The following is a 12,500-nucleotide window of genomic DNA, read 5'->3' on the forward strand; positions in this document are numbered from 1 at the left end:
TGAGGTCAAACATCCAAAACATTCGATTTTTGATGGTTTGGTGCAGAATCATTGCAGAAACTTCTGGTTTGCGTCGCCACTTTCTCAAGAGACAGCTTTTATTAGACAAGATCAGAGGTCAAGTTGACGATTTCGTAAGTACCAGTCTATGACTGCTTGTTTGTTTGTTTGTTTGAAGGCACGATAACTCGAGAACGGAAGAAGCTACCAATGTCAAATTACACCACGTGATTCAGGAGGCTGATGGCTAGTGCTGATTAGATTTTGGTCAAAATCGGTCAAAGGTCAAGGTCACAGTGAGGTCAAACATCCAAAACATTCGATTTTTGATGGTTTGGTACAAAATCATTGCAGAAACTTCTGGTTTGCGTCGCCACTTTCTCAAGAGACAGCTTTTATTAGACAAGATCAGAGGTCAAGTTGACGATTTCGTAAGTACCAGTCTATGACTGCTTGTTTGTTTGTTTGAAGGCACGATAACTCGAGAACGGAAGAAGCTACCAATGTCAAATTACACCACGTGATTCAGGAGGCTGATGGCTAGTGCTGATTAGATTTTGGTCAAAATCGGTCAAAGGTCAAGGTCCCAGTGAGGCCAAACATAATTTCGTAAATTCATGTGGAGAAATGGAGTATTTTTGCTTCGCTCGACGTTACGAGTTCGTTTTAACTTCGATTTTAATTTTGTCTTCGGTTTTTGCGATCGCTTAGGATGCTTAAAACACGGTTGTCGAAATTCTGGTAAAAATCGGATGTTTTGGAGACGTTTTAAGATTGTATAAAAAATATTTCACTCGACGCATCACGGGTCGTCCCATGATGCAGTGCGCTCGAGCAGACGCGTCGTTGAGTTACGTTAAGGTATAATTGCATGGAGAAATGGAGATTTTTGCTTCGGTCGACGTTACGATTTTTGATGGTTTGATACAGAATCATCGTCGAAACTTCTGGTTTGCGTTGCTACCTTCTCTCGAGACAACTTTTATTAGACAAGGTCAGAGGTCAAGTTGACGATTTCGTAAGTACCAGTCTATGACTGCTTCTTTGTTTGTCTGTGTGTGTGTGTTTGTGTGTTTGTTTGTAGGCACGATAACTCGAGAACGGAAGAGGCTACCAATGTCAATGTACACCACGTGATTCAGGATGGTGATGGCGAGCGCTGATTATATTTTGGTCAAAATCTGTCAAAGGTCAAGGTCACAGTGAGGTCAAACATAATTCCAGAAATTCATGTGGAGAAATGGAGTATTTTTGCTTCGGTCGACGTTACGAGTTCGTTTTAACTTCAATTTTAATTTTGTCTTCGGTTTTTGCGATCGCTTAGGACGCCTAACACTCGGTTTCAGAATTCTGCTAAAAATCGGATGTTTTGAAGACGTTTTAAGATTGCATAAAAAAATATTTCACTCGCCGCGTCACGGCTTGTCACATGGTGCAGCGCGCTCGAGCAGAGGCGTCGTTGAGTCACATAAAGGTTTTGCGTGTGCGCGCTGACGGTGTTTTCGATAAAGATGGTGTTTAAAAGTCATTTTTTATCCCAATAAAGGTTATCGTCGCATGCCTGACTCGCTAAGCCGTCGGATTATGTAAAGATTGTTGGTGGATGGCCAAATATTACGGTTTTTTGACTTTGATAAAATAATATTAAATAATTGCGTGGAGAAATGGAGATTTTTGCTTCGGTCGACGTTATGATTTTTGATGGTTTGGTTCAGAATCGTCGCAGAAACTTCTGGTTTGCGTCGCTACCTTCTCTTGAGACAGCTTTTATTTGACAAGTTCAGAGGTCAAGTTGACGATTTCATAAGTACCAGTCTATGACTGCTTGTTACTTACGAAATCTAAAGATTTTGTAAGTATATTGATGACTTCCGTCCTGTGTGTGTGTGTGTGTGTGTGTGTGTGTGTGTGTGTGTGTGTGTGTGTGTGTGTGTGTGTGTGTGTGTGTGTGTGTGTGTGTGTGTGTGTGTGTGTGTGTGTGTGTGTGTGCGCGTGTGTGTGTGTGTTTGTAGGCATGATAACTCGAGAACAGAAGAAGCTACCAATGTCAAATTACATCACCTGATTCTGGAGCGTGATTTTTAACGCTGATTAGATTTTGGTCAAAATCGGTCAAAGGTCAACGTCACAGTGAGGTCAAACATTCGATTTTTGATGGTTTGGTACATAATAATTGTGGAAACTTCTGGTTTGCGTCGCTACCTTCTCAATAAACAGCTTTTATTCGACAAGCTCAGAGGTCAAGTTGACGATTTCGTAAGTACCAGTCTATGACTGCTTGTTACTTACAAAATCTTTAGATGTATATTGATGACTTCCGTCCTCTGTTTGTGTGTGTGTGTTTGTGTGTTTGTTTGTAGGCATGATAACTTCAGAACGGAAGAAGCTACCAATGTCAAATTACACCACGTGATTCAGGAGGGTGATGGCTAGCACTTATATTTTGGTCAAAATCGGTCAAAGGTCAAGGTCACAGTGAGGTCAAACATCCAAAACATGATAACTCGAGAAAAGTTACCACAGGTATTGTTGACAGAGCGTGAGTTTGGAAGATCGAGGTAAGTCGGTGGAATTTGTGTGTCAATTCCTCGAGTTATGGCTGTTTTAAAAATTTCAGTGTTAGCACCCATGGTGCAGAACGCCTTGCCTAGTTGTAGGCCGCATTATGTTTTCGATAAAGATGGTATTTAAAACTCATTTTTCATCCCAATAAAGCTTATCGTCACATGCCTGACTCGCTAAGCCGTCGGATGGTGTAAAAATTGTTTGTGGATGGCCGAATATTACGGTTTTATGACTTTGATAAAATAATGTAAAATAATTCCGTAAATTCCTGTGGAGAAATGGAGTATTTTTGCTTCGGTCGACGTTAAGAGTTCGTTTTAACTTCAATTTTAATTTTGTCTTCGGTTTTTGCGATCGCTTAGGACGCTTTACACTCGGTTGTTGAAATTCTGGTAAAAATCGGATGCTTTGGAGACGTTTTAAGATTGCATAAAAATATTTCACCCGCCGCGACACAGCTCGTCACGTGGCGCAGCGCGCTCGAGCATACGCGTCATTGAGTCACGTAAAGGTTTTGCGTGTGCGTGCTGATGTCATCGTGCTCGCCCTGGCATTCTTTCGAGTTGGGGGGGCCGTCGAGTGTGACCTTTACGTTACGTTAATCTGCGGTAACTCGAGAACGCAAGAAGCTACCAATGACAAATTACACCACCTGATTCAGGAGGGTGATGTCTAGCGCTGATTAGATTTTGGTCAAAATCTGTCAAAGGTCAAGGTCACAGTGAGGTCAAACATCCAAAACATGATAACCCGAGATCAGAAGAAGCTACCAAGGTCAAATTACACCACGTGATTCAGGAGGGTGATGACTGGCGCTGATTAGATTTTGCTCAAAATTAGTCAAAGGTCAAGGTCACAGTGAGGTCAAACATTCAATTTTTGATGGTTTGGTACAGAATCATGGTAGAAACTTCTGGTTTGCATCGCGACCTTCTCTCGAGACAGCTTTGATTAGACAAGGTCAGAGGTCAAGTTGACGATTTCGTAAGTACCAATCTATGACTGCTTGTTACTGACGAATTCTTTAGATTTCATAGGTATATTGATGACTTCCCTCATCTGTTTGTGTGGTTGTGTGGTTGTGTGTGTGAGTGTGTGTGTTTGTTTGTGTGTGTTTGTTTGTAGGCACGATTTACTCGAGAACGGAAGAAGCTACCAATGTCAAATTACACGACTTGATTTAGGAGGGCGCTGGCTTGCGCTGATTGGATTTTGCTCAAAATCGGTCAAAGATCAAGGTCACAGTGAGGTCAAACATCCAAAACATGATAACTCGAGAACGGAAGAAGCTACCAATGTCAAATTACACCACGTGATTCAGGAGGGTGGTGGCTAGCGCTGATTACATTTTGGTCAAAATCGGTCAAAGAGCAAGGTCACAGTGAGGTCAAACATTCTATTTTTGATGGTTTGCTACAGAATCATTGTAGAAACTTTTGGTTTGCTTTGCTACATTCTCCAGAGACAGCTTTTATTAGACAAGATCAGAGGTCAAGTTGACAATTTCGGAAGTACCAGTCGATGACTGCCTGTTTGTCTGTTTGTTTGTGTGCAGCATATCTCAAAAAGGTGTGGACGGATCCAGGTGAAATTTTGTGGACAGGTTTGGTGTGTGACAAGGACAACCTGATTAGATTTTGGTGAAGATCCGGATCCGACTACTAGAATTTATAAAGTGATTCTTCTCCATTGAGAGACAGGGCAGAACCGATATATAGCACGATATCTCAAAAAGTTGTGGACGAATTCGGATGAAACTTGGTGGACAGATTGCGGGTGTGACAAGGACAAATTGTTTCGATTTTGATGAAGATACAAACCCAGGTCTGGATACGAGAATTATTTATTTTTTTAAGTGATTCTTCACCATTGAGAGATCGGGTCAAAAGCGACATAGTACTGGAAAGCATGACATTTCAAAAATGTTTTGTGCCCGATATGTTCTCCTGGATCGGGCATTATATGGCGGAGGCAGGCGCTCTACCGAGTGTCCTTCTAGTTTTAAGTGTGTTCATTCTTGAAGTCAACTATGGTGAAAAGTTGAATCCGTTCACTTACTGATGAACACGAAAATTGTTGAATACATCAGTCTCGCTGTGAACTAACATATATATATATATATATATATATATATATATATATATATATATATATATATATGTATATATATATATATATATATTGCAATTTGTTTGGTAATGAAAATCCGATCCAATCGGGGCTTGAATCTCACACAAGGATATAATGGTCCCACCAATCAATATATATATATATATATATATATATATATATATATATATATATATATATATATATATATATATATATATATATATATATATATATATATATACACATACATACACACACATTTATAGATAGTGTGACAATACTTCTCTGTCTGTGTTGACCTGAAATAGAAAGTGTTGATATGATGACAAAATATTTGGCACGATCAAATACAGCCCGTCGTTTCACTGATTGGGACAATAAGGAGGAGGCGAGAGAGAGAGGTTGACATTGACTTAGACAGACATAGACATAGAGGAAAAAAAAGGGACAGGCGTGAGATGGAGGTGAGGTTAGCAAAGAGTATGATATGTGATACTTTATGACCAAACACAAAAAAAGCAAAAAAACGTCAGAACAGCTGTACACACAACGACACAACAAAGTTTGTGAAGTAATCCGCTTGCATATCTGCAAAAACTTTGATATTCCAGTTCTCGAAAATTTGTGGGAAGAACCAAAAGCAATCTCTGAAAACATTGAAGTACTGCTCACGTACGACATAATGATCCCATGGAGCGTTGCGACCAGATATCATACTTCGGTACAAAAAAAAAAAACAAGAAGAAGGCATTGCTAATAAACGTGTTAATACCAGTGATTTTGGATTAAACGATGCATAAATCAAGAAAATGACCAAATACCAAGATCTCAAGATTGAAGTGAAAAGATCCTGAAAGCTGAAGAATACCAGAGTTGTACCAATGATCGTTGGAGCTACGGGAATGATGACAAAGAAGCTCACAGTGATATTAAATGCCATCCCTGGGAATATCACAACAAACAAACTGCAGTTGGAAGCTTTCCGGGGCTCAGTGATGATCCTGAAGAGAGCCCTCGGCACAAAACTTTGAAAACAGAAAACTTCACAGCTTGGTCCATGAATCGTGACCCCTTACCAAAACGAAGGTGGATACTTTGAGCCCACCTTGGCACGTCTTTGTTTCACCTTCTGAAACCCACCCACATGTGGATATAGCAAGCAACAGCAACTTGCACGTACACATATACACACACATAAACACACGTACACATATTGAGACTTGGGAGGGCTCCATTCCACTTTCTGAAACCCACAAAGGGAGATAACAACACACACACACACACACACACACACACACACACACACACACACACACACACACACACACACACACACACACACACACACACACACACACACACACACACACACCAAGTTCCATGATGGCAATACAGTTTATATACATGCAAACATGTGCAAATATACACACACATAAACTACATAAAAATGACAAACACAAAGATTTACCTTTAAACAGAGTTCTTTGAAAGAGGAATTCAAGTGGGAAATGAGCAAAATTCAGTTGAAAAATATATCAAAGTACAAAACACAAAATGTCGATCAATGCTCTCTGCCTTCACAACCCAATCATGCAAAACACGTTGTCGGATGGACCTTATTGTATGTATATATAAAGGAGAAAGAGGACATCTTTTCTTTGTTCGAAAAGAGTTCATGGGAGTTTCGTGTGAAGAGTCCCATGGTAGGGCTGAGTTCGTGGGAGTCCCATGGTAGGGCTGAGTTCGTGGGAGTCCCATGGTAGGGCTGAGTTCGTGGGAGTCCCATGGTAGGGCTGAGTTCGTGGGAGTCCCGTGGCAGAGTTTGTGAAGAGTTTGTGTGCTGAGTCCCGTGGGAGGAGTGAGCTTTTTTTTGCTTCGGAGAGAGCAATCGTTCATCCAGCGGGTCCTGCTTGCTTGAGACCTTCGGAAGCTTTTTGCTTCGGCTGGCTCAGTGAGCTTCGGCTGCTGCTTTTTTTTTCGGTTGTTTTGGAAGGAACTTGAGCCGGTTGTTCTGCTCGAGCTGCGAGTGGAGGCTCCTTCCTCTTCTTCCTCTTCTTCCTCTTCTTCCTCTTCTTCTTGGTTCGTGGAGCTTGTCGTTCTCCATTTTGTTTCCCGGCTTGGTGCGACGCGTCGGCCTCTTCTTGGAGTTGGTTCCTCAAGGAAGCGACGCATCGACAGGAAGGATCGGCGCCTCATCTCACCGGCACGTGTTGAGAAGTGCGGGAGGATTCGCGGAAGCTCGGGAAGGATCGCGGCGATTGGATCCAGCTCGCTCTCGCTGGAGCCTGGGTCCGGACAAGTTGAAGACCACACGAGGTGGAAAGGTTCGAGTCAAGCTTGAGTTTCAGCTCACCTGTCCTCCGAGCTGGAGCTCGTGATTAAAGGCCTTTGCCACCGTTTCGTGTGTGTGTGTGTGTGTGTGTGTGTGTGTGTGTGTGTGTGTGTGTGTGTGTGTGTGTGTGTGTGTGTGCGTGTGTGTGCGTGTGTGTGCGTGCGTGTGCGTGCGTGTGCGTGTGTGTGCGTGCGCGCGCACGTACGTGTGTCCGTCTAATGAGTCGGAACTGCTGTTAAGTGTAAATGACTGTACATAATAAGTAGATGGTTGTAGTTCTTTTGTCGTGCTTTTGTTGCTTGTATAATTGCATGCATGTTTCATTATAATAAATGTCCTTGTGTGAATGTATACCTGCTCGTTGCGTCCATTCCCTCATTGACTGAACATTTCGTGTGTAGGGAGTTAGCCGTTGGTTTGCCGTAATAGGGGGACATTTGGACCGACGGTTCTCGGCGATTACGCCGCTCGGAATCGTGCACTGACAAGCTCGCCTCGGCGGTTTGTTCCGTACGAGTTCCGTTGAGAGTGGAATACCCCGGTAGTTGGATCACGTGGGTATTTAGGTACATCGAAGATTGGCAATCGACCCTACCCCACGTGATCTGCCGATGGGCGTATTTCGGTTCTTGGAGAAGGACCCGTCACTCGGAGTTATCCGGGCGGTGATCGATATTCCGGGCGATCAGTCGGGCCGACTCGACTTGCGGCTCCGTTCAGAGTGGTCGGTTGGCGGCCGACCCCCGGCCTGTAACAATATGTATGTATATATTTATATATATATGTATATATTTATATGTATATATGTATGTATATATGTATATATATATATATATATATATATATATATATATATATATATATATATATATATATATGTATGTATCAATGTCAAAGAGAGGGGTGGATTATATTAGGAGGAGATCACACAAAAAGGTAAAACAGTGATGTCCTTTAAAAATAAAATTCCACATTTTCAGTCGATGAGACACCTCCCGAGGCACCAACCGCACAGCACCACAGGACCAAACATAGGTGGAAACGTACGTCTAACCAATGTGAGATTGAAAGCACGGACAATTTTACCAAAACAAACAACCAAGTGGCTTGGAGAGCACTCACCAAGTGGCTTAGACACTGAAGCAAGCACTTCAACGAAACAGTTGAGAAGAAATGGATCGCTTGGCATGCGAATAACAATCACCGAGCTGTCATATTCAACATCTACCTCCCGGAGATGCCGGAAATGTCAAATGTGTCTGAATTGGACAAATGAACACTTTTCTCGGAGTTGGATCTGCTTGTAATTTCGATTCTGGATCTTAAATTTTGTTAGCTGATGCTGATGTCTCCGTGCATCTTAAAGCATTATAATGTTCCCAGCGATTTGTGGCTATGATGAACAGGCATTCGATAATATGAGTGAGGAAATTGAAAACAGCAACTTTATCGTTAATAAATTGTTGTGGCCTGTTCCAAGTCAAGGCATGGTTGAGCAGGCGAAATACATGGTGGCTTCAGACCTCAGCGAGGTTAACTAGGATACGCCTAAAGACCCCAGAGAGTGAGGTGGCCGAGGATCACCTGATGAAGGATATAGTTAGGGGATGCCCTAACAAAGAACATGTTACATTACTTCATGCAATTACTTTTTTGAGGGGGGGGAGTGGGTCAGGAGGGAGGGGGGTTTGGGATGTGAGCAGGGCCTTGAAGTATTGTTACGAATCTGGCAGCTTTTGCACACAAACAGACAGCAGTCCCATAGTTCAGTTATTTCGATAAGTATGTGTTTATAGTTAGAATCATCCCCGATGTCTATTGGGAATTTCGTGTGTGCGCTGTGAGTTATTTTATAGTCGGGTTTTATACATCAACTACAACAACAACAGTAGACCATCGCCTCGCTCCACTGTCTCCATTACGCACTTGGCCTTAGGTGAGGAGGTAGGTGGAGCTACAATCGCCTCAGCTCCGACTCCGCCCCAGAAAGGAGGGAGTTGCCCGTCTACCGTGGGCCTGTCCAATGAGGGACGGCCAGCGAATCACGCGATGGAACTGTCCAATCAGGAGGCGAATGGTGAGGAAAGAAATCCCTCCGACCTCAAGAGAGTAGGGGAGTGATCGTGGCGATTGCTGAGCGGTCGTTGGTCGCGGTTCGAGCAGTCTGCGGTCATTGTGGTCGTGGTTCGAGCAGTCTGCGGTCCTGTGTGGTGGCTCCTCGTGGTGGTGACCGAGCAGCCAGGGTCGTGGGCCCGTGGACTCTGGGTCGTGGATTCGAGTCCCACCGTGGTGGTTTACATTGGAGCACTCGAGCTGGGGTCCCCGTTCCCATTCACGGACTCCGAGCTTCACAAGTGCGGGTCCGGTGAAACCGCACGAGGCGGGGAGTTACCCGGCTTGGCCCTGGTCCCCAGCTCGCCTTTCCCTCCTGAGCTGAGGGACCAAATAAAGACCCCACTGGGTCCAGTGTGTGTGTGTGTGTGTGTGTGTGTGTGTGTGTGTGTGTGTGTGTGTGTGTGTGTGTGTGTGTGTGTGTGTGTGTGTGTGTGTGTGTGTGTGTGTGTGTGTGTGTGTGTGTGTGTGTGTGTGTGTGTGACACCAGTCTGAAAAGAAGAAATGTTCAGTGCTTTTTCCTTGTACATTGTAAATTGCCTGCATATTCGGATAACTCTCTCTGTCTCCCTCCCGATTATTGTAATAAACCCCTATAAAATGTGCCGGCTCGTTTTTTGTGCTTTCTCCCATTGTCCCAGCATGCTGCATATTGAGAATTAGTTGAGGCCGTCGGTGCTGTAAGTTGTCGTTGGACTGGCGTGGCTTTGGTAACTCCCGCTCGGTTACGCCGGATCCGAGTCGGTGACAGCGACTCGGTTCCGACAAAGTCGGCCGAGGGTGAGACTTCCCCAGTAATTTGACGACGTTGGTATTGAGGTATATTGAAACTTGGCTATTGACTCTCCTCCACACCGTCAGAGAATTGGTGATCACGGTCTTTTCGTGACCCGTGACCTTTCGGAGTTGTCTGAGAGTCATGACCTAAATTCCGGGTGTTCAGTGTGAGACGACTATACTGCTCCACCTCGTGGTCGTTTATCGCCACCGAACCCCAGCCCCCAACAGTATAACACAGAGCACTATAAAAATAATCACTAAAATATTTGATTCAAAAGATTTTCACACCGCCAAATTTACCAAAGCGACAATTTTAAATTCATTTGCATTTATTTTGATGAGGATAAAGATCTAATTCAGTAAACTATACTGACGACTTTAGACTTCTATTTTTACTGTCAAAAGAGGTTCTGCTGCCATTTCAAACATATTGTTGCGAATTCGCGCCCGCCGGCGTGCGAACGGCCACGTAACTCGAATCGCGGCACGTTGCCCACCGGACGGACAATTCTGTCGTGAGCCTCTCGGACCAACGCCGGGAGCTAGTCACGGGTGGGCCTTTCGGCCTCACCACGATCCTGCCAATCGACCCCCGCGTGGGATAGGGTTGTTCGCCAAATTCGACCTACCTAAGTACCCACGCGGAGGGTAGACTGGCGATCGCACCTCGCCGCAGGTCGACTCTGGACACGGGCCACTTAAGTGACCCGTTCCGTACTATCGGGATAACCGAGCGGTGTTATCGTCGGCCTCGACGGTTCCGATTAATTATCGGGCGTATTAAGCCCACTACCAACCCTTTATGTGAAGCAAGATGGAGATTCAATTAAAGAAAAGACGAAGCGAAATGGGAAAACAGTTCAACATGATGCACATTTATTCCGTGGCACACGGAGAGCACACATATACAATTACAACAATTATGCACCTAAAGCAATTGCAACAAAAGAAACACAACAATGCAGAGCTACAACCGACTATGCGTGCACACGGCAACACTTACACAGTTTTACTTTACAGACGGTGCCAACAACACACTTACTCAAAAGCAAAAGAAAAGGGCCACCCTCAAAGACAAGGGGGCAGACGGGACTGTGGGCCAATATTTGTGCGGGACCTGAAAGAGCGGTCAGGTCCGCGAGACCGGGTGGATCCTACCCGTGTCTTTGTGATGAGCCGCAAATGTGGCGGCACGGCGGTGCCCCGACTTCGTGCTCCTTCGCGGGTTTCGTTTGCACTGCTTGGAGTGGGGTGGGAATGGGGCCCCCTTTTCGCACTATCTCAGCGCGGGGTGAAAAAGGGGGGGAATTGTTGATGCTCTGGGGAAAGAGGATAGCTGGCTTTCTTGGGTCCCGCGACGAGCGATTCCACTGCGAGCTCGTCGCCGACCGCCCACTTCCTTGCCTCGGACCCGAGCTATTCGGTCTCTTCCCCCATTCTCCTCAGCCGACTGCAGCAAACCACCTGTACGCCCTCGCCTCCCGACTCACTCCCCGCTCCTCCAAGGCCGACTCTGCGCTCAAACCGACTCGACCGCGCTCCAAGCTCCAGGCTTCCTCTCTATGCAGCTCCCCGACAGACTCCGAACCCTGACATACTGCTCAAATTCACCCCGCGCTCGACGCTTTATAGGCCGGCAGGAGAACCCATATGCAAATTTCTGGATCGGAACGAGCTCGGGGGTGGAGCCACGCTCGCCCATTGGACGGAGGAAAAGGGGCGTGAGTCTCCCCTGATCCTAGAATTTGCATATCTCGATTCTACACCGACGCGCCTGGAGGCGGGGCCAAACCGCCCCGCGCTTGCTGATTGGACGGATCAGAAGTGGGCGTGTTGCATTCCTGATCCGAATTCTCCTCGGAAAGGCCGCATTTTGCACTCACGGCTCAGCGCGCATCTTGCACTAGCCCAGGACAGCCCGACGCTCACAAGTGGTGCGGGAATGGCCGCAGAAGGAGAGGTGAAGGTGGTGGAGGGTTTAAGGTGGTGGTTTATGGCCATGGTGCCGTTTGGAATGGCGGTGATGCGATGTTTGCGGGAGCGAGTTGTGAAGGTAAAGATCGTGGCTGTTGGCGTTGTTGTTGTTGTTGTGAAGCAGCGTTGTGGTTGGTGGTTGTTGTGTGATGGTGGTTGAGATGTGGTTGGTTCAAAATAAAGATAGAACAGAAAAACGGCTATCTTAAAGCGTAGCAGCCCGAATGAATCACATTTATTCCCTCTAAACAATTGGTTTGGGGGCTAACTACACATGTACTTACAGAGATATCTCACCTACAGGACCGGAATGGTGGTTTGCAAATTTCCTCAACCGCAACAATATCATAATCTTGCCATGTTGGTGGATTTTGAGCTTTTGCTTCTAAATGTGCACCATATTTAAATATCCCCCAACTGATTCTGTGATGATATGAACCACTGATGTGTATGTAACTGAGTTATCATATGAATGGACAATATTATAGGTATGATCTAAACAAACATTTAAATAATTTGGAAATTTATTTATTTTTGTTTATGAATATAAATTTTTTTTAAATTTCTTCCATCATTACTGACATCCATTCAAACTATATGAGGTCTCCCATTCCCTCCCCAGCCT

At 45.0% G+C, this 12,500-nt stretch overlaps 1 protein-coding gene across 4 annotated transcripts in view; it reads left to right on the forward strand.

The window, feature by feature from the left end:
* Positions 1–12,500, forward strand: part of LOC147032174 (latent-transforming growth factor beta-binding protein 1-like) — a 293,202-nt gene that overhangs the window by 40,087 nt on the left and 240,615 nt on the right. The window lies entirely within an intron of this gene.

This window comes from Eptatretus burgeri, chromosome 2, assembly GCF_056783735.1.
Source record: "Eptatretus burgeri isolate ZD-2024b chromosome 2, Ebu_testis_v1, whole genome shotgun sequence".
In the NCBI taxonomy this organism is placed as follows: Eukaryota; Metazoa; Chordata; class Myxini; order Myxiniformes; family Myxinidae; genus Eptatretus; species Eptatretus burgeri.